The sequence below is a fragment of the Tachypleus tridentatus genome, chromosome 6 (genome assembly GCF_004210375.1).
Source record: "Tachypleus tridentatus isolate NWPU-2018 chromosome 6, ASM421037v1, whole genome shotgun sequence".
NCBI classification, from domain to species: Eukaryota; Metazoa; Arthropoda; class Merostomata; order Xiphosura; family Limulidae; genus Tachypleus; species Tachypleus tridentatus.
In genome coordinates, this window is record NC_134830.1 from 19,944,740 (window position 1) to 19,969,399 (window position 24,660).

General features: G+C 34.2%; 1 protein-coding gene across 3 annotated transcripts in view; it reads left to right on the top strand.

Annotated features, from left to right (window-relative positions):
• The window catches only part of LOC143252053 (uncharacterized), a 41,130-nt gene that overhangs the window by 1,374 nt on the left and 15,096 nt on the right, over positions 1-24,660 (top strand). Inside the window, exon 2 of one of the 3 annotated variants that reach the window (XM_076503625.1) lies at positions 6,936-6,984. The exons of the other annotated variants lie outside the window; for them this stretch is intronic. The gene's annotated coding sequence lies outside the window, so the exon portion shown is untranslated. The remainder of the gene's footprint in view (positions 1-6,935; positions 6,985-24,660) is intronic. 3 annotated transcript variants of the gene reach the window in all.

A 24,660-nucleotide genomic window follows, 5' to 3' on the forward strand; every position in this document is an offset into this window, starting at 1 on the left:
GAATAGAGAACGCATAATCAGAGGTTTTAATTACATGACCTGAGTGTGCCTGATGATTTCATATATTTTAAATTAAGCCTATTGATATTTTTCGATGGGAAAAATGCTCTCGTATCTTTTTATATAATCTTAACCACACACATGTAACTAGTGGAGCTCAGATTTTCGTATGGACTTTTCCTGATACTGATATTATTATAAGTACTACTCTGGATTATTTTAGTGGCTATTTTCACATATATTTTACCTGCAAAACAAAGTAATAACCATATTTATATCCATGCACTTAAGATACATAAAATCATAAGAAGTGTTCCTCAGGAACTTGTACTTTAGTGCAGTTATTAGAAGCGTATTCAACAAACGAGTTGTGTGTGTGTGTTTGTACATAAACCTTGAATTTCATTACATTTGGCCTGGTATGGCTTCGTGGTTAAAGCACTCGACTCACAATTTGCGGGTCATGGATTCGAATACCCTTCACCGAACATCCTGGGTCTTTCAGCCATAGAAGCGTTATAATGCGACGCTCAATCCCACTCTGTGTTAGTAAAAGAGTAGTCCAAGAGTTGATGATGTGTAGTGCCTTTTCTCTAGTTTATCACTATTGAATTAAGGACGGCTAGCGCAGATAGCTCTCGAGTAACTCTTAACAAAATAAAAATCAAATAAACAAACTTATCTTTGCACATGTTTCTACACAAATTGTCGATTTTTAGATGTGTACACAACTCATTCATTTTATGTTAACTAAATATAAAAACTGATAGCACTATATATGTTATGAACAACAGTCAATCTTTCTGTTTATACTGCTTCTGTTTATTTTTGTTTTTACATGACAAACCTTTCATAATTTTGATCTTTTAGACATACTGTTCGCACCTCGCTTTTTGAGTAAGACCAGGTCGAGGGTTCTGTGCTGAGGGTTTCTCCATAAAAATATATTCTTCGCACCTTAAGATGTATACACTATATGAATTACTTATTTAATAGTTGTTTAAATACAGTTTCTTGTCTAGGTAGTTCTTAAACAAACAGGTCTGGGAAACTGAAAGACAGGTCAAATCTAAAATTTAATACATTTTTATAAATAAACTAAAATAGGAACAAATATATTACACATGCAAAGAAAACATACGATTATAGCACGAAAACAACCTTTTTAATAACAAATGTTGATGATCAATAACAATAGTAGTTTCTTTAGCAATATTGTACGTATTTATTTATTCTTGTACGACACTAGCATTTCCCTTGGTTATTGCATAACGAACATTATTCACTTCACAAAATAATAAATTTTTACACGAAGGTTTACTCTTACTAGAGAAAGTAAAAGAGACTTTTGAAATATTTCATTTTTAAAGTTTTAAAATCGTTTACTATAGCATTTCCAATGAGATGAGTGGAAAAAAATTGTATGGTGCATTATATGTTACTACACTTCTGCGCACTTCAGACCCATTTATTTATTTAGGTTTATCTTGTGATAGGTGAAGTTTTACGAAGGGTTCCTTTGTAATTTAGGTACTAGCAGCGTGAGACTAAGGACATTCGTAATTGTTGATAATTTCTTATCAAACTTCAATGCTTATAAGGCCAAAGATATGGAACATACTGATAAAATGCATATAAACCAACACATAAAACAAAACTGAAACCTATAGGGATTACCCTTAATAAAAATGGTAGTCTGGTTTGAGAACGGAACCTAAAACTATAAAAAACAAACTCGCGCTTCTGAATGAAAGAAACGAGACTGGTTTAAAGCAAACCGTTCATTTCTAAGAGAGTTCATAACTTATAAACTATCAAAGATGCGAAATTTGATTTACTTATATTTTTAATACAACTTTCGTTAAAAATAATTCTCCATGAGTTCCTGCTTCATACTGGGTTTAATCATTTTCGCAAATATATATATATATATATATGTACAAAATATTTTTATCCTTGTTTGTGACGCAGTTATGCGGAATTATTTGGAAAATTCAACAAATAAGTCTTTTAATAGCTTTAAGAGTAATTGTTTACCTAGAAACGTATATGTATATATTATGCATGTATGTATATATTTAAAAATATACTTACTAGGTATATTCATACGGGTAAGTAAATGGAAATGCATTTAATATAATACGTTAGCACTGTGCTTTCCACTTTACCTTATACAGGAAATGCTGTTTTTCTTTAGGTTTTTGCTCTTATTGTGTGTCTAAAAGTCTATAAAATAACAAGAACAACGTGTATTTTATAGTAACTGTATCTCTACCAATGTATGCAAGTACTTCTACAAATAGTTTAGGCTTCATAAATATGTATGTTTTACGACTCATTATTACTGTCGTAAATGTACTGTCCACAGTTTACGCCGAGTTTATAGTTAGTCAAAAGTAGTGGCACGATTCTGTCGAAATATATAGGACTTCAATATTAACTCTTGTTCAAATTACACGTGGAGCACGTTTTGTCTTTTGGATGTGGCCCGGCATGGCCTAGCGCGTAAGGCGTGCGACTCGTAATCCGAGGATCGCGGGTTCGCGCCCGCGTCGCGCTAAACATGCTCGCCCTCCCAGCCGTGGGGGTGTATAATGTGACGGTCAATCCCACTATTCGTTGGTAAAGAGTAGCCCAAGAGTTGGCGGTGGGTGGTGATGACTAGCTGCTTTCCCTCTAGTCTTACACTGCTAAATTAGGGACGGCTAGCACAGATAGCCCTCGAGTAGCTTTGTGCGAAATTTCCAAACAAACAAACAAACTTTTGGATGTACCAAGTTTCGTTATTTCTTGCATTCAATGACAGCTCAATTTGAATAACGCACGAAAAGATACCTTTAGCCTGTAAAACAAAACTTGATTGTCCATATACTACAACACCAGAGATTTGCAAAGTTAATTACTTGAAGGAGAAGTTTACCACTGACAAAGATAGCGCCTGGTTTAATATTGTGAAGATAAAATATTTAGCCTTATATGTCACAGATTATTAAATAACTTTAAAAAATCATGCCACGTATAAGAAACGTAATATGATTAATGAAACAAAAATTATATCCACTTTGTATGCACACTTACCGATATACGTTCTAAATCTTGAAACAGAAGATCTATTTCACCAAAGTCTACGAAAAATAAGTAAATTAATAAGCTAGAAGGGCTAGATAAATCTCCATATATGTGCATGAGATAAGGTTACTTGAACTGATATATATATTTCAACATAAAGTGGCTAAAATAAGATAAATACAGTTTCATAATTAACGTTGCTTTATGTACACGTGGAATAAACAGTCAGAACCAGGTCACAGCTTCCTGGGGTTTGTATACAGTCTCTCCTAATTTTCAACCGTGAGAAGACAAGCACTCGATAATATCTGTACCCAAAGCTTGTTTGTTTTGGAATTTCGCACAAAGCTACTCGAGGGCTATCTGTGCTAGCCGTCCCTAATTTAGCAGTGTAAGACTAGAGGGAAGGCAGCTAGTCATCACCACCCACCGCCAACTCTTGGGCTACTCTTTTACCAACGAATAGTGGGATTGACCATCACATTATAACGCCCCCACGGCTGGGAGGGCGAGCATGTTTGGCGCGACTCGGGCGCGAACCCGCGACCCTCAGATTACGAAGCGCACGCCTTAACGCGCTAGGCCATGCCAGGCCCTCACCCAAAGCTGGTACAGTTTACCGAATTGTGGAACTTATGATAGTTCTTATAGCATAACGACAGCTAAAATGCAAAACATGTTAGTAGTATTACGTCTCGAGCTCGCACTGGACCTCAGTCCGATACTCTAACTGTCATATCACACTCTTTCGGTAAGAAACACAGGAAGCCATTGATAAGAATAATACAATTTCCGCACTTCGCTTTCCCTTTTTACACCCAACAGCTTCACTTACGTTGTGCTTATTTTTTATCAGGAACTGATTCATACCGGTACAAACATAATAAATTGCTATTTACTACTTGTAATCATTAACACATACCTTTAGAAATAGGCTTTGATTCTTACTGACAAACAATAACTTTCTTCCTCAACCTCTATCATATATATTATTTCTCTCTCACATCTTTCCACCATCCCTATCTTTTTTTGAAACGCTTGTCTTACAGCCCCCGCTGGTACAGCGGTAAGTCTATGGTTTTACAACGGTAAAATCTGGGGTTCGAAGTCCCTCGATGGACTCAGCAAATAGCCCAATGTGGCTTTGCTATAAGAAACAAACACACACGCACTTGTCTTATATATTCGTTTCTCGAACCCACACTCAAAGTCATCTTACTTTGTTATCTTGCACCTGTTTCCCGTATATCAGATTATAGCATTTCGTAAGCATAGTGGTCTTGTAGTCTCCACACTGCTGAACTTAAAAAAGGCCACTGCTCACTACTCCAGTCATTTTCACTGAATTAGATTGATACAATATCATGTTATTTAGAGAAGGCCCAAAAGCAGGTCACTTTCTCACTTTTGACACCTAACTCTATACAACATCTCCTTTTACTGAAAACAATCAATAATGTTGGTTGTATTCATCTTCTATTGTGTTTCTTTCTAATTTTGATGGCATGCCAAGCTCAGAAATTGCGGCGTACCACCTAACCCTTCTTTAGATGGTTTCGCCACTAGCAGTCTGTTTTAGAACACTGATAATTTCAATGTCTTTACGTATATCTCACTGCAATTCACAGTTTTTGTCTAAAAATTTAAGAAGTCACAGTTTGATGTGAATATCTTCGCAACATTTCAAGAAGTTCACAGTATTTTCTCTCCATACACTTCTGATCGGGAAATACTCTCTGTCTTCTCTAATCCAGGCCTGGCATGGCCAGGTGGTTAGGGCACTCTACTCGTAATCTAAAGGTCGCGGGTTCGAATCCCCATCACACCAAACATGCTCGCGCTTTCAGCCCTGGAGGCGTTATAATGTGACGATAAATCCCACTATTCGTTGGTAAAAGACTAGCCCAAGAGGTGGCGATGGGTGGTGATGACTAGCTGCCTTTCCTCTAGTCTTATACTGCTAAATCAGGGACGGCTATCGCAGATAGCCCTCGTGTAGCTTTGCGCCAAATTCAAAACAAACAAACAATTCCTCTTACTGTGGTGTGAAACTCAACTAAATATAACGTATCATCTATCAGTTGACTATATATAATACATTAACGCGTGGTCTATTTATCATTTTAGTATTTGTTGGAAATTTTCTCTTTATCTGCAGTACAACGTATTACATTCTCTTTTCATTTCGAATCTTATTTTGACTACAAAGTTTAGTTACATATACAATTTGTTCACATGTAAATCATTTTGGTAAAGGTTTGTAAGTCCTCTTCTTATTTATCAACTCATTATGCAGAAAATTTCTCCTTACAATTTCTGGGAAACGCCTTTCCAAATTTTTTGTTCGAAACTCTGCTAGCTAGATTTGGACCTGTTTCAAACACATTACATTTCCTAGTTACTACTTATTCATATACTAACTTCACAACTTCGCGTCCTTCACTGGCTTTCTGTCTTTTACTGACTGTTTTGGCAATTTCGTCAAACTTTGTTCTCTTAGGATCATATCCACTATTCTGTCAGCGTTTCCAGTACAGTTTAGTAGCAACTCACTCAGTCTTCGGTCATACTATTAAACACCTCGATTGCTGTGTTTCTTCTAATTCACAAGCAGAGAAATGGCTGCTTTTACTATTTACTTCGAAAGCACCGAGAAATACATCGACTATTAAAGTTTAGGCAACAGTACGAAGGTGTATTATTACGTATGTCAACCCTAGAACCAGAATTACCCTGCCTTCCACTTATCATTAATTCATATTTCCTCTGCTTGTGCCTATCTAGCTCAAAATGTTTTCTCATAGCTTCTATTTCCAAGCACTTATTGCAAATATTTCATTTCTAACTATATATCAGCAAGCTCTAAGTCTTCATGATGAAAACCTTTGCAACCTTTATTTACCAACTCACGTTTTTTCTTTCAGTAACTTTCAATTCTCATCCACGTTGCATTAATTCTTACTAGATGCAAACTGTGTAGTTCATTGTTTAAAACAAACGAGATAATGAAAACAGAGAAAATTCACTAACTTTCCCGATTTCAACGCTTCATTCAGCTGACTTTCCTCCTCATATTTTATTGATGTGGTTCTAACTTTAACCTCTTCCTTCTTTGTTGGACTTTGTTTCCTCACATATTAACGAATCCCACTTCTAACACCATTTTGTTAAACATTATGCTAGTCTCGCACTTCACGTTCATTTTCGTGTTTATCAGCTTTATTTAGGCTGTACTTATTCTTGTCTGGAATTAATTTATATCATTGTGAACATAACAAACTGCTTCTTACTATCGGAATCATTAACACATAGATTTAGAAATATAACTTGTTTCTTACTGGCCTAATATTAGTTTATTCTTTTGGTTTGAGTTTCGCGCAAAGCTACAAAATAGCTATCTGCGTTAGCCGTCCCTAATTTAGCAGTGTAAGACTAAAGAGAAGGCAGCTAGTCATCACTACCCACCGCCAACTCTTGGGCTACTCTTTTACCAACGAATAGTGAGATTGACTGAAACTTTATAACACCGCCACGGCTGAAAGGGCAAGCATGTTTGGTGTGACGAGGATTCGAGCTCGGGACCCTCAGATTACGAGTCGAATGTCTTAACTATTCATTGATAAAAGAGTAGTTCAAGAGTTGGCGGTGGGTGGTGATGACTAGCTGCCTTACCTCTAGTCTTGCACTGCTAAATTAGGGACGGCTAGCGCAGATAGCCCTCAAGTAGCTTTGCGCGAAATTAAAAAAAAACAAGCAAAAACATTTTTTTATGTATATTAACTAAAGTCACTTTGTAAAATAACTAAAATAAACGAGCATACTTGTGCAAATTTAGAGACTTATTACATCTTTGTTGATTCACTTAGCTGAATCCATCTTTGGAAAACCTCCCGGATCTATTTTCTATATTTGAAAGTAAGTAGAATAGTTTTGGTTCCTTTCAAAGCAAAACATAATCACAGAACTTTCTCGTAACGAGCCAGATAGAAGAGATATTGACGGTAAAAATCAGGCTTCAGCGTTATAAGCGTTCTTTTAAGGGAAATTCAAATTATGCACGAAAAATAACTTCCGCCCTTGCTTTCTATTAAAAACCTAATAGTTCCCCGAATACTTTAATTACAATATAAATATAATAATGCTATGGAAATGGTTATGGGCTGACAACGGTACGTTAAGAAATCAAATTAACTAGGTAACTGGCATATAAACCCATTTTTACACAATGTATTTTTAACAAAAAAGAATCATAGAAGCAAAAAAAAAATTGAAATGGAAAAATATTTGACTAATACTTACATTTATTGTTCCAAACATTTGTATACACTTTTTAATCAGTAATAAACCAAATCGTATAAAAATTTGGGAAAGTTGACAAAAATATTTTTGTCAGCCACAGATCAGAAAGGAAAATTTTCTCTCACTTTAATAAAAGAAATGATTCAGAATAGTACGTATTCCATCATTTAATGGCAGGTTATTGCTGATTTATAATTCACAAAAATAAAGCACATAGGAGATGCAGAGGAACTTAATTTACGAGTAATGTTTGGTAACTTTTATTGTGTAAGCAATCAATTTTTAATCTTTTATTAATACTGTTGTAAATATCTTCATCTTCTTTTAGGTTTTAGTAACATTTAAATAACCTCTCCAATATTTCATTTAATAACTTCGGCAAAACCCAAAATGAACAAGAGAAAGAAGTTTATGTTATCGCAGATATTGGGAAACTTGAATAACCTTTCTTATTAATTACTCTCGTTGAAAAAGGAAAATAATCTCATTATCGAAATAGTTTCAAAGGTTACCTTTTTAGCACGTGACTAAACATTGTTATTGGCATTAAAATTTAATTAACTTTATTATAGCGCTTACTTAAACATTCTTACTAGAATTACAATCTAACTCTATAGCGCTTAACTAAACATTATTACAAGAATTACAATCTAATTTTTATAGCGCTTAACTAAACATTATTACTAGAATTACAATCTAATTTTTACAGCGCTTAACCAAACATTATTACTAGAATTACAATCTAATTTTTATAGCGCTTAACTAAACATTATTACTAGAATTACAATCTAATTTTTATAGCGCTTAACTAAACATTATTACTAAAATTACAATCTAATTTTTACAGCGCTTAACTAAACATTATTACAAGAATTACAATCTAATTTTTATAGCGCTTAACTAAACATTATTACTAGAATTACAATCTAATTTTTACAGCGCTTAACTAAACATTATTACAAGAATTACAATCTAATTTTTATAGCGCTTAACTAAACATTATTACTAGAATTACAATCTAGTTTTTATAGCGCTTAACTAAACAATATTACTGGAATTACAATCTAGTTTTTATAGTGCTTAACTAAACATTATTACAAGAATTACAATCTAGTTTTTATAGTGCTTAACTAAACATTATTACTAGAATTACAATCTAATTTTTATAGTGCTTAACTAAACATTATTACTAGAATTACAATTTAATTTTTACAGCGCTTAACTAAACATTATTACTAGAATTACAATCTAATTTTTATAGCGCTTAACTAAACATTATTACTAGAATTACAATCTAATTTTTATAGCGCTTAACTAAACATTATTACTAGAATTACAATTTAATTTTTACAGCGCTTAACTAAACATTATTACTAGAATTACAATCTAATTTTTATAGCGCTTAACTAAACATTATTACTAGAATTACAATCTAATTTTTATAGTGCTTAACTAAACATTATTACAAGAATTACAATCTAATTTTTATAGTGCTTAACTAAACATTATTACTAGAATTACAATCTAATTTTTATAGCGCTTAACTAAACATTATTACTAGAATTACAATCTAATTTTTATAGCGCTTAACTAAACATTATTACTAGAATTACAATCTAATTTTTATAGCGCTTAACTAAACATTATTACTAGAATTACAATCTAATTTTTTAGTGCTTAACTAAACATTATTACTAGAATTACAATCTAATTTTTATAGCTTAACTAAACATTATTACTAGAATTACAATCTAATTTTTATAGCGCTTAACTAAACATTATTACTAGAATTACAATCTAATTTTTATAGCGCTTAACTAAACATTATTACTAGAATTACAATCTAATTTTTACAGCTTAACTAAACATTATTACTAGAATTACAATCTAATTTTTATAGCGCTTAACTAAACGTTCTTCTATATTTATAATTACTCACATACAAGGTTTTCCTTTTGGGTGCTTCAAATGAGATTTTTTCTCAAAAAATTGGTTATCGAGAATTTCCAAGAAGGTAAAGTGAACCTTTTAGACTAACATTTCAACTTGATGGCAATGACTGTTATTCGGTAGTAAAGATGTCCAAAAGGTGAGTACATACGTAGACTTATAACATGTTTTGCAACAAAGTCGAGTAGCACTTATATTGAAGATGAGCAAATGCTCAGAATTATTCAAGTTTTTACATCTTATATACAATAGATTATCACAAGAATTTTTTCACATACATTTTACCTAACAGGGATGAATATAGTTAAAAGTAATTTAACTTGTTTACTCACGTAGACTATTTGTGTTTTCTTATAGCAAAGCCACATCGGGCTATCTGCTGAGCCCACCGAGAGGAATCGAATCCCTGATTTTAGCGTTGTAAACCCGTAGACTTACCGCTGTACTAGCGGGGGACAGGAGTTAAACTAACACCACCTACAAAAATTACAAGATTGTATTTAAAAACATTGACTTTTGTTAGTCTATTGTTGTTGTTTTGTTTTTGCTACGTAAGAAGGTTTAACATGCAGCAATTTCATAAAATATTTTAATAAGTAATCGTCTTTAAAGATTCTAATGTAAATTTTAATTTATTTTTCAACTTGCAACGTGAATAAAACGACTAACAAGAAATTTTCAGCTTACATACATTTTTTTTGTTTGCACAAACCTACACAATGAACTGTTTGTACTGTGATCCCCTACGGATATCGAAACCTGGTGTTTCGTGTTATTAGCCATCAGATTTAGTGTTGGAGTGCAGTACGCACGTTATGGATATAAATCGTCGAGAAACATACCAGTCCGCCTGTGAACAAATGAACTTTGACCATTGTTTTTGTTTTTGATTCTTACTGACAAACAATTACTTTATTTCCAAAATCAAATAATACACTGTTCTTCGTAAAGAAATTAATATGCATTATTTTGGCTTCTTATTAAACAATAATATGAAAATAAGGTGTCTCATACTTATAAATTTTCTAGACTGGTTGTCAAAAAATTTTATCGAACATGATCATTAAGGGAAATTGTCACCTATTTAGCAGCCTAAGATAAAGGAAAGGCGGCTAGTCATCACCACCCACCGCCAACTCTTCGGCTACTCCTTTACGAATAGTGGGATTGACCTAACATTTATAACGCCCCCACGGCTGAAAGGACGAGCATGTTTGGTGCGACGGGGATTCGAACCCTCGACCCTCCGATTATGAGTGGAGGGCCTTAACCACCTGGCCATGCCAGGCCGCCACATTTAGGGAAAGCTAGCTTGCTATTGTAAAACAACTTGTGTTTTATTATAGTAGTAATAATACCTCACATTTTTATAATTGTACGGACTATAATGTTAACTGAAGCTGAATCGTTATACTAAAAGCACTTTGCAGTAATAGCTTTGAATATTATGTTAATATTTTTATTAAATAACGAAGTTAGCACTTTGTCGTGTGTGATTAGTTACTGTCCTGTTTTATTCATCATAGAACGTTGGACAAAAGGTAGACACAGTTTAGCTGTATTTTAATTGCTCACTTCAGCCCACATTAACAAGTTGGCAAGTTATTGTGTGAGAATAAATGACCAGAAAGTTTTACTAACTAAATTAACAGTGAGTTCTAGTGTTTCTTCACTAACATATATTATTAAGTGCAACCTTGTGCTGATTCACTGAGACGCTGTAGAAGTCAATGAATAATGACACCACTTTAATTCAATAACCATTGATTTTGCCGAATTTATTTCTTTGATAATCACTGTAAATAAATATTAATGTTAAGTTGTTACAATTTCCCAATCTTTATAAACATTTCTTGGATGCAGCTTTTGGTTATTGTTGTAAACATGAGCAACAAATGCTAAAGAAACAACAGAAATATTAGTTTATTATAGAGTTATTTTGATACATTTTCATAATCAGAAAGTAACAATAGGAAGGAAAAACCTGACAACAGAGTAACGAATGGGACTTGTCCTATACTAGTCTATACAATATCCATTTCACTTGCATTTTAAGTTTATGAAACATAAAGTATCTACCTGTCGAACTGTTTGGTCCTTTGAAAGTATTTCATCAGCTTCCTTTCAATTTTTTAACTTTATGTTTTCTTACGTTAAATATATATTCATTAACAAAACACTTCTTACTTAGTTTACCTTTGCATCAAAAATATTTATTTTTTTTTTTTAATAGTAAACCCACTTCGGGATAACTGCGGAGTCCACGGAGGTGAATCGAACCCCTCCTGTCTGCCTGTAATCTCATTAACTCTGTAGACTTACCGCTGTATCAACGTGGTAGTGTATGATGCATCCACATAACTACTTACTTAAGTAAATACGAACTCATAAGCGTGAAAAACCAGGGAAACAATATTTTCATAAATTTTAAAGGTCTTAACGTACGGACTTTCAAGGAGTTGAATTTCCGCTAGTATCTGATTGAGAAAAAAAGGAAGATATTTAATGTGATATTTTCTGAGTATATTTTCAAAGACACGTGTGTATACTTATTGTGATGACAAAACGAAAACCTGAAACGATAACACAATATGAACAACGTTTAATTCTTACAACGAAAGCGCTGAGAAAACACAAGTAATACGAAGACAGCAAGTTATTTACTTTTATAAGATTTATTAGTCTACTCAGTATGACAAGCGTTATGTTTTAAGGGGCTTAATATTCAATGTAAGAAAAATGGTTTATAACCACGAGTAGTTTTTTCTATAACAACGAAATATTTCTGTTTAGCTGTTCGACAGTACATAGTTTTGTACAGTCTATTAAACATAAAACTTTAAATCTAAAACTTGTAAATGCTTAGAAATATCTGTGTGAGAGTTTTCACGTCCGATCTAATTAAGAAACCACATGTAAGTTTAAATTTACTACCCCAAGTTCCAGTTAAGCACGCGATATAGCTCACCCAACTTGTCTGTGAATAAATAAAAAGATACATCTGGTAGGTAGGTTAGTGGTGTGAAACTCTTGCAGAATGCAAAAAAAAAAAAATAGTGTATTAGGTAGAATAGAAATTATTGTATGTTGAAATTCTGGAAAAATTAATATACGAAATACTTGACATGCCTGACAAGTGGAATATACGTCTGAAACATGTTATCAAACATCAAAAAACCTTCAGATAAGCCAAAGAGTTTGGAGTGTGACAACTGTTTTCCAACTAGAATTGTTAAAACAAATTACAAAGCTTATCCTTTAAATAATTTCAAACCAAAATACTTTACTGTATTAGGTATAGTAATTTAAACAGACACTATCCATATACGAAAATGCTCTACATAAGAATGTAGAAATAAGAATATTTCGAAAGAGATGGAATGTTCAACATAGAAATGTTCACCTTTTTATTTTCTTGGTTGGAACCCCAACATTAACATTCTTACAAACCGTTTCAAATATTATGAAGTGTTTTGAGCTGTTTACTGTAGTTTTAAAAAGAATAACTAGGTATGGATCTGGAGCCAAATTTGATCGTGATTTAGTACTGTGTCAAGTGATTTGAGGTATTAATATCCCGTGATACATTCTGTGCACATGGAATCCACACGAGCAAAATATGTACATCTGAATGCACATTAACATTAAGAGATATTCACTAAAAATGGCCAAGCGCGTAAGGCGTGCGACTCGTAATCTGAGGATCGCGGGTTCGCATCCCCGTCGCGCCAAACATGCTCGCCCTCCCAGCCGTGGGGGCGTTATAATGTGACGATCAATCCCACTATTCGTTGGTAAAATAGTAGCCCAAGAGTTGGCGGTGGGTGGTGATGACTAGCTGCCTTCCCTCTAGTCTTACACTGCTAAATTAGGGACGGCTAGCACAGATAGCCCTAGTAGCTTTGTGCGAAATTCCAAAACAAACAAACAATTAACTAAAAAATGTTCAGTCTTTACAATGACTTTCATTGGTCAACAGGTCAATATGTTCTTCCAGGAGGTTAATGTTTCCTCTCACTAATTTTAAAGTAATAATGTCGTTTGGTTTAGAATTTTGCGCAAAGCTACACGAGGGCTATCTGCGCTAGCCGTCCCTTATTTAGCAGTGTAAGACTAGAGGGAAGGCAGTTAGTCACCACCACCCACCGCCAACTCTTGGGATACTCTTTTACCAACGAATAGTTGGATTGATTATCACATTATTAACGCCCCAACGGCTGAAAAACGAGTATGTTCAATGCGACGGAGATTCGAACCCGTGACCCTCAGATTACGAGTCCAATGCCTTAACCCACCTGGCCATGGCAGGTCCACTGATTTTCTTTTGAAATTAACGTTAATATTTTCATGAATGGCGTGTTGCGAAACAAAGTTTTGCTAGTAAATCCACAGGTAACATTAAAATCGAGGTGTACTTGATGAACAAAATAAATTATCAGTGTTGTTATTTACACAAATCTACAAGGTAATACATTTATTTGAAGTATAATAAGATCAAAAAGAGTAATTTAGACAATTTTTTTGTCTGCAAAAAAAGTTTTAAAACAATAGTCAAACAATAGCGTACCCATTTCACTATAAGTTAAAACGTCTCGATTGCAGAAGTTTCATTACAATAGAAAAATAGCTTTAATTTTATTCTGTAGAAACGGGCGTATTTCTGTTGCAGTTTGAATTGTTATTGGATTCTGAGTACAGCACAACAATGCTACATCTTCACCAATAAGTGCTATCATAGTAATTATTGGATTATCAGTACAATACCACAAAGCTATATCTTCACCATTAAGCGCTATCATGGCAATTACTGAACTCTGAGCACAACATCGCGGTGCTCATGAAGATATATTTAAGTCGAAGTGTTGTACGTTAAATTGAACAATGTGGCAATAAACGTTCGGCCTTTGTTCCAACTGTATTGGTGATCTCGTTGTCGTAGCAAAACGCCAAGATTAAAAATGCTTGTTTGTTTGAAGACAAGCACAAAGCCACACAATGGACTATCTGTAAACTGCTCACCACGGTTATCGCAACCCAGTTTGCAGCGTTGTAAGTCCGCAGACAAACCGCTTTGGTACTGGGAGACCGAAGGAAACTGAATTTGAAAGTTAAAAATGAGTCGGTAGTTTTCCTTATAGGCTCATCTTAATTGTTTAATCTGTTTAACTTGATTTCCTCAACGTCGATTATATACCTCACATTCACGATGAACGAAGATTATTGGACTAATAAAGTTCAGAGTAGAAAAAAGTGTAAATATGGTACCTAATTGGACTGAGAGAGTGTTGATACGTTTACCTCATCAGATTTCAGTGGTGTTTACTTCTTTGGGAGAGTATGTTATTTATTTCCTTCTCTTATATTTGTTTCTCTGAAAGTGCGCGCATCTGACACGTCAACACACTGAAAAAAAGACGTACACGCGTATTACATGATCAGCCTGAAATTTTCTGTTGTTCAAATGTCAATTTTCATTAAGCAGTCGGCAAAGAAAGACAAAAGAAACGGTCTTAAATCTCTGTTTCGAGAATGATGACAGTTTACCAGGAACGAGAATTTCTTCTTACCAGTTCAATCCAGTAAAACATTATTAAAGTTGTGACAGTAAGAAACTTGTGGAAGATTAAATATACAGCGTCTAGCTACACGGTAAATGAAAGAAGCAGAAATATCTCACCTTTAACTTAATTACTGGCGGAACATTTACATTTTATAACTCATCTTGACAACTAACACTTATCAACCGTTGTTATTGACACATTTTTCGCTTCTTTTTAGACTTTCTCTTCGACTTTACATGGTGGCATGCAATAAGCACGTTCTTTATTCGGTTTCTAAGACACATACACCCGTTCACCCGTCTCCTGCTAATAACTACAGTTTTGTCTAAAATATAGACAGATTTCAGGAACATACATTTAATTCCATATCAATTAGACTGGAGAAAATTAAACAGTTTTGTGTTCATGTAAATTCTAAACTTTCTTTTTAAGGTTATTTACAATTCAACTTGTATTTAATATACTGGAAATTTAATATTTTTTATTGGTTTCAGAATAAAAACCAGTAACAAATAGTATAAATAAATAAGTAGATTTTGTACTTGCAACTCCTATGTTATTAAGCACTAAGCTACACAAAAGGTATTGAAACCCGATTTATAGAGGCATAAGTCTGTAAACATATAGCTGTGCACTAAGCTACACAAAAGGTATTGAAACCCGATTTATAGAGGCATAAGTCTCTAAACATATAGCTGTGCACCAAGCTACACAAAGGGTATAGAAACCCGATTTATAGAGGCATAAGTCTCTAACCATATAGCTGTGCACTAAGCTACACAAAGGGTATAGAAACCCGATTTATAGAGGCATAAGTCTGCAAACATATAGCTGTGCACTAAGCTACACAAAGGGTATAGAAACCCGATTTATAGAGGCATAAGTCTGTAAACATATAGCTGTGCACTAAGCTACACAAAGGTATAGAAACCCGATTTATAGAGGCATAAGTCTGTAAACATATAGCTGTGCACTAAGCTACACAAAGGTATAAAACCCGATTTATAGAGGCATAAGTCTGTAAACATATAGCTGTGCACTAAGCTATACAAAGGATATAGAAACCCGATTTATAGAGGCATAAGTCTGTAAACATATAGCTGTGCACTAAGCTACACAAAGGGTATAGAAACCCGATTTATAGAGGCATAAGTCTGCAAACATATAGCTGTGCACCAAGCTACACAAAGGGTATAGAAACCCGATTTATAGCGGCATAAGTCTCTAAACATATAGCTGTGCACTAAGCTACACAAAGGGTATAGAAACCCGATTTATAGAGGCATAAGTCTGCAAACATATAGCTATGCACTAAGCTACACAAATAGTATAGAAACCCGATTTATAGAGGCATACGTCTCTAAACATATAGCTGTGCACTAAGCTACACAAAGGGTATAGAAACCCGATTTATAGCGGCATAAGTCTCTAAACATATAGCTGTGCACTAAGCTACACAAAGGGTATAGAAACCCGATTTATAGAGGCATAAGTCTGCAAACATATAGCTGTGCACCAAGCTACACAAATAGTATAGAAACCCGATTTATAGAGGCATACGTCTCTAAACATATAGCTGTGCACTAAGCTATACAAAGGATATAGAAACCCGATTTATAGAGGCATAAGTCTGTAAACATATAGCTGTGCACTAAGCTACACAAAGAGTATTGAAACTCGTAATCCGAGGGTCGCACCAAACATGCTCGCCCTTTCAGTCGTGGGACGTTATAATGTCACGGTGGGTGGTGATGACTAGCTGTCTTTCCTTTAGTCTTACAGTGCTAAAAATTAGGGACGGCTAGCGCAGATAGCACTCGTGTAGCTTTGCGCAAAATTAAACAAAACATACAAGAATAAATTTCAGAGTCTCACGTATGGGCCACTCCTTCTGGTTCCAGTGCTTTTCTCGAGCTCGGCTGTCCCACATGCAAAGATAGCAGGGGTACTTTGTAAATCCTCTTTGTTGACCTAAGAGGAAAGTAACCATTTTGAGGTCCACACAAATTGTCCAGTTGTGCTCGTGTGTATTTTAGTAGGTCAATTACAGTCTTAATGTCATTATATTCCTCTCGTAAATACACAGAGTGTCCAATTGGAACAGCTGCATAGACATTGCCATTATGAAGTAGAACGCACTTCAAACTTTGCTTAGAACAATCTAGAAATAATCGCCAGTCATTTGGATGGTATACTGGCATCCCTAATTCCTGGAAAGACCTGAGATATTATGACAATAAACAAACATATTCTTCTCTGTAAAAAAATGGCACAAAAGTCTGCTCCCGATTTCGGAAGTATGACACTTTAGTTGTATGGCTCAGCTGATTCTTTTCTTGCATCCTGGAAGCTAACACTTCAGCTGCATTTTGGAGACCCAAATCACGCACAAGGTCATTCAACTCTGGCTGGCTAAACTGTTGAGGAGTTAATGACTGTGGGGTCTCATAAGAAGGATCGCCAGATTCTGAAAGTATTTCTTGAGTTTCATCAGCAGTCTCTTGCTCTTGGTCACTACCCACATCTTCAGATGGAAGAAATCCTTTAAAACTGGGATTGGGAGCTCATCAGAGTGCAGAGTAGGTCGGATTGCTGAGGGGATACTAGGATATGAGATTTTGTGTCTGTTTTTCTTGCCAATGCCCTTTGTATTGACCAGACAAAAAATAGCAGTCAGTTGTGTGGTCCATCGGTTCTCGCCAGGTCATGGAATTCGAAAGGTAAACCCTTACGTTTCCCTTTTGTCCAGCCACGCAGCATTTCCTCGCAGTTATGACACACAATATGTGGGGCCCATTTCTTGTCTTGGTCACCAAGAGCAAGTCCAAAGTACGCTTTATAAGCACGCCTCAGAAACGATAATTTAAACGATAACGGTGTGAAGCTGGTATGAAGACTCACACTGCTAAAAACCGGGTTTTGAAAAGAATGGTGGTCTCAGAACATATGACTGCATAGCTTTGTGCTGAAAAACAAACATACACTCACTAATATAAGATTTGTGAAATTTATTAGCAATTATAAATTTTCACTGTGATAAAGCTACCCCAGGTGGCGTGATACAAATTAAAAAACAAACATTTTTTCTATTAAAATTAGGCTATTGTACAGTGCGCCAAACATGCTCGCCCTTTCAGCCGTGGGGGTATTATAAAGTGATGGTCAATCCCACTATTCGTTGGTAAAAGAGTAGCCCAAGAGTTGGCGGTGGGTGGTGATGACTAGCTGCCTTCCCTCTAGTCTTACACTGCTAAATTAGATAGCTCTCGAGTAGCTTTGTGCGAAATTCAAAAACAAACAAACAAACAAGCTATTGTACAGCATCGTTTAAAAATATTTTTAATTCACGAATGCACTTTGTTACGTATCTGACGGTGTCGTCACTTCCTGTGCGATATCAATAGATATCTTTATAAATGATTGATTACCTTCCCAACAAAACTATTCTATCTATTAAGTCTTTTCTCTGGAGTTCGATGTTTGTTGATCAGTATAATTCAATTATTTTTGTTACACTCTAGTATTGCGTAAAAAATTAAGATGCTTATATTTTTTTATCGGCCCGTCATGGTCAGGTGGTTAAGGTATTCAACTTCTATTATAAGGGTCGCGCGTCCTAATCGTCTTACTAACCCTTTATCATGCATGGGGGCATTGTAATATAACATTAAATTCGAAACAATCGATAATCTTAGAATAGTCGAGGGGATATTTTTTATGATACGTATAACTTATTAATTTATTTTAAATATAACAGTTCGTGTTGAATTAAATACTTTTATACATAAGACAGTTCTCGAGCCTTTTATATCTGATATCGTTATTTTTAACTCGCTTTTTAGAATGCTACTGCAAGTGAAAGTTACTTTCAGAAGATAGAAAAGAATCTACCACATACGCAGAAAATTCTGTATAATTTTCAATAAAGTTTATTCTACAACTAATACAATTAACGTCTAAAATGATTAGGAAAAACAAATATGAAGAAATTTATATGATTATTAATAACAAAATCGGTATCAACAAATCAGAACGATGAATATCTTTAAAATGAGTTATTTAATTAATAGCAAGTACACTTTCGAGTAATCCCAGATCGGCGTCATGAAAGAAATTACGCATTGTATTAATTTTAAAACGGATGCATTGAGCAATTATTAAAAGGAAGAACCCACTTCATTTAAAATGTAAATTTAGTTATACAACTAACAAAGCTTTCTTTTTAGAAGAATAAAACACCAGAAAACATTATGTCAAATCAGTGTAAATAAAAAGCGAGGCCGGAAACTGATTCCAAAATAAGGAAGCTTTTAAATCACAGACTAATGAGAGTTATTGTTACGAAAAGTTAACAGAGTACCGAAATGAAACGTTTTTAACTGACCAAAGACTGACGAAATCTGAGAGAGGGAAGATGTTTAGGTGTTTCTGAATTTCGCACAAAGCTACACGAAAGCTATCTTCGGTAGCCGTACCTAATTTAGCAGTGTGAGACTAGAGGGAAGGCAGCTAGTCATCACCACCCACCGCCAACTCTTAGGCTACTCTTTTACCAGCAAATAGTGAGATTGACGGTTACATTATAACGTCCCTACGGCTGAAAGGGCGAATATTTGGCCATTTTGAGAATAAACTCTATTTTGATATCGTGACATTATTACTTTGATTGTAAAAACCACTAAACTTTTGGTATATTACTGAAATATAAAATAAAACTCCAAGAAAGAACGTTAAAGGAAACTATTGAAAGTACTTATAATGTAATAAGATAAGTACTTAAAGTAATAAGATAAGAACTTATAATGTATATAATTTTTAAAATATAAGTGTAAAGAAGAATTATGAAGCAAAGCATAGAATATATTAATATTAACAAACAATTCTTAGGATTTAAGCTTTTGATTTATTTCCATCTTACCCTGGTGGATAGGGCGCTCGATTTACAAACTGAGGGTTATGGGTTCGAATCTCCTTCATCGAACAGGCTCGTCCTTTAAACTAGGGATCGTTATAAGGTTAAGCTTAGTCCTACTATGTTTTGGTAAAAGAGTAGCCCAAGATTTGGCGGTGGATGGTGTTTAATAGCTGTTAATTTAGGAATGGCTAGCGCAGATAGCTTTTGCAAGAAATTTAAAACAAAATGTCTTTCTTGTACAGATAAAAATAAACAATTTATTCAAAACATTGTTTAAATGAAAATAAGTCGGCTACTAATATGAAGTAATGTACTACACGATAAGATAGATTCCATTTTATAGGTGATATTACAATGAAACTTAAACACAAAAAAGTTAGAAAATTGAATTTTAGACCAATGTGTTGCTTTCAACTAGTTATTTTTAGATACCTCAATTATTGAATTTTTAAGATTCGTTCAACATACTGAGATGCTTTCTACGGTTTTGCGATTAAAGTTTGATCAAATGCATATTTATATTCTACGTTATAATGTCAGTATTGCTTAGTTTTATCCGTTTTTGTGAATCATTTATTATTTATTTTTTCTGAACAGTGTTTATTTGATACATTGTTATCTCTAGCTTGTTTTTTGTTGTATGTCTTATAACTTTAATTGAAAACCGTCAATGAAAAACATAAGAGTAAATAAACTTTGAAGGATTAATAAAAACCTTACCAGGGTATCGTGAACTTTATCTATGTATCTATTACAATAACAACACTGGGAATGATTTACTATTCTCCCATCAACAAGATTTTCGTACCTTTTATGAAAACAATATTAGGGTGGGCATGAACAAAGTGAAGGAACAGTCATAAGGTCAACACCCCTGAGCACAAATTTCAACTTAGGAATTCTGAGATGTATCATGATTTCAAACTATCTGCAAAAACACATTTTACTTCTAATACGCCTTCTTTAAGTTCTCTGTGAAACATTATACGTTTCTTAATATTTAGACAAAAGATCAAATATGGACACTCGAGTTTTCCAACAAAGCTACATCTTCACTACTTATTACTGTCTACTTACCGCTGTAGTTACGATGCTTAAAAATAAAATACATTGTTTTAATTAGTGCACATGTGTGGGTGTGATTAAAGTATTTTTCTAATGACGTGTTGTACAACACTTAACTAGTTCGGCTGCCCAAAATGGTCTTCTTAGATGGTTCATCAGATGTTTGATATATGTGAGACAATCATATTTTATATTTATGACACTGTCGAAAAACTTGAACTTTGACCGTGTGTCACAAAATTAGATGAAAATATTGTTATTATTATATGACATGATTAAAAAACAAATATGCAATTTAATTGGGGGTAGAACATGAAAGCATGTGGTATGGTCCTTAAAATGTGCAAGCTTTAAGTTGTACTGCAGGTGCAATAAAAATAACACAATCCAATTACTTCATCACAAACCGTAAAGTACAGGAGCTTTCTGTTTCACTGATGAAGGTATTGGCTAAGGTCGAAATGTCTGACTTCTTTCTTAAAAACAGCTTCGTTTCAAGCATTTTTATAAACTTGGCTTTGGACCAGTAAACTAGTTTATTTAAGAAAACTAAATAAAGGTTGAAACACTGTAAAACATATAGTATATGGAGTAGTTGTTTGCACAGGTATTTGGGTTTGTATCAATAGTAGGTGGCTTAAGCAAACCTGTCAGTTGTTCTAAGACGTGAAAAACATTTGATATACGTCTACAGTTTACACAGTTCCGTGCTTTTAAATTTAGCGTATATCATGAAATTGTAAAACAGTGTTAATGTCGTGCTGTAACAGATGACAACTATATTTCTTTGTTGTGATAAACCTTACACTGTAGTGACTAGGGTACTTGACATTATTATTTAACTGATCAATATAAACGACATCCGCCAGGAGTTCTTTAGAGGTGCAAGTAATATATAAAAGGCTGTTTCTTATCTTTAATCTTAATTATACGTGACTCAGTAGTGAAATCACTCCGCTTGTCTAGCAACTATGGGAAATATTAGGCCATTGTTACCACTCTTGTTGAAGAATGGTTACCAGGAGACACCGTATTGATCATGTTGTGATGTACTAAGCGATTTCTTCAGTGAGACTGTAGTCAGTAGCCGCATTGTATTTGATGGATTTCAGATACCATTTAGCTCCAGGAAGTTGCTCTTGTTCAGGATTGATTCGCTTATTTCCGTTGTAATTATCTTGTAGTAACTGGATGTGTCCTTCTTTATCCCAGCAACTTACAAAACGGATGAGAAAATCCTTAAAATACCTCATAAAAATAAATGACAACATCTTTGGACACTAAACTCTAAGTTTTAAACTGCACGTTTTAAAACCTTTTTATTTGTATAATATTCCTTTATCAAATAAATATCAGTATATTTCTTTTAAACATTTCTGTTTTGAAACACTGATGTTTGGAGATCCATACAAACTGGTAAGTAACATTGAACAACTATTTCCGAGATTTATTTTCTAGGAAAACACAATTTTAAATTTTTTTTTGTTCAATAGTAATTTTAAAAAGTAAACTAACGTTTCTAGAAAACACAAAAGCGATGTTGGATGTTTTATTAAGGAGGCTTACCTGTAGATTATACGTTACCTCCCTTTCAAAATGGAGTCAGTTTCACTGAAAAGATTTCACATTAATTCTTCTACAGCAAGTATTTAATACGAGTACGAAATTATATTGTTATAGTCTTTGTTCAAGTGGAACTGAGATTTGAAGTACATTTATTGCAAAAAAATTGTCTTTGCCATTATTAATTCTAGACAAGAGAGAAAGAACGAATCATCTACTGATGTGCCTAAGAAACCACATAGAAAGTTTTGTTTGTTTGTTTTTGAATTTCGCACAAAGCTACTCGAGGGCTCTCTGCGCTAGCCGTCCCTAATTTAGCAATGTAAGACTAGAGGGAAGGCAGCTAGTCATCACCACCCACCGCCAACTCTTGGACTATTCTTTTACCAACGAATAGTGGGATTGACCGTCACATTATAACGCCCCCACGGCTGAAAGGGCGAGCATGTTTTGGTGCGACTCGGGCGCGAACCCGCGATCCTCAGATTACGAAGTGCACGCCTTAACGCGCGCTAGGCCATGCCCACATAGAAAGAATAGATCAACTGATGTACATGATAATCCACACAAACGAAAATAATGGCTCATTATAACTGTGGTGTTTCTTTAGTGAGACGAGTCACAGTTGAGAACAATTTTATATAGCATTCATTGTCAAAATCAAATCGTGAAAACAAATATATTTTAGAATTGTCTGTGATACTCTAAAAGCCTATGTGGATATGTTTGTTATAAAATAGAACTAAAATTTAGGTTGAAGTTCTAATTTTCTATATTCGTTGTTGTTGGTGATGATGGTGGTGCAACATTTCTCAGTGAGCATGATATATACAAATATCGGTTACACGTTTCGTTGTGATGTGCCTTTTGATGCTTAGAACATGTCATTGTATGTCTGTCTTGATGTCACTTAAGGAAATTAGGTGATTTCACTGTTATTTCTTGCGTTGTGTATGATTACAGCTAAAACATAGATTAAACTGTCTACAGTCATGTTTGGACAATCGACTAAATATTTGAAAACACTTAATACCACCATAGAAAAAAAACGGTCCTTTAGAGTTATGGAAAATTATAGTTATGTATTATTTCGATTGAGTAAGCAACCAGTGCCCATACATGTTACACATTTAATAACTTAATAGTTTCATTCAGTAATAATTCAAAACTGGACACACAACCTGTTTACATGTCTAGTGACTTAATTTAAAGAATTTTTAAATAGACAGCCACATTTTGTGCAAATTTATTTTTTTACACACCAGATGTCTTTTCGTCCAGCTGTAAGCATATCATATAATTATTGTTTATTGCATTACGGCGGTAAACGTTTTAAAGAAGTACTTGTGAGTGAGAAATAAATAATACAGTTGTATCTACTTTATAATTTTTCATTAACCGTGAAACAAACGGTTTCCCACATATATTTATTGTGGTTGTCAAACATTACGAGACTTTACTTTCACGTTGTACTATAGTTTGTTTGCTTGTTTGTTTTGAATATCGCGCAAAGTTACACGAGGGCTATCTGCGCTAGCCGTCCTTAATTTAGCAGTGTAAGACTAGAGGGAAGGCAACTAGTCATCACCACCCACCGCCAACTCTTAAACTACTCTTTTACCAACGAAAAGTGGGATCGACTGTCACATTATAACACCCCCACGGCTGAAAGGGCTAGCATGTTTGGTGCGACGATGATTCGAACCATCGACCCTTGAATTACGAGTCGAGTGCCTTAACCACCTGGCGATGCCGGGCCTACTCTAGTTGGAATTAAAACTGTTTTATATCTTGAAATGTAATATCATACACACAAATTTTAATCTATAATTTTGTCAGGATGCAATTTTTACTATATAAAAAAGAATTTCTTCCAGGGAACTTTTAATTTCAACATATTATTTTGAAAGTATTTTACATGTTATTTTTATTTTTAAGCAACTGTATGTTGATTCTTATGTTTTATGTAATTTCGGTTAAGTCCCCTGGGTTATGAGTTTTTTTCTTTGCAAACCAGTTTACTGGTCTCGTTTACACATGACAATTTTGCTTTCGTTCAGGAAGTAGCTTTATGACTGTGGGATATACCTTTACAAGTAAAAATACAAAATATTACTGAAACTGATTACGGTAATCACACGAATTTGGGCTTCGTATAAGTAACGATAAAAACTAGCAAACTACATCTCAATAATTTAATTATGTAAACTTGACCTGCACGTTGGAACAGAATATGAA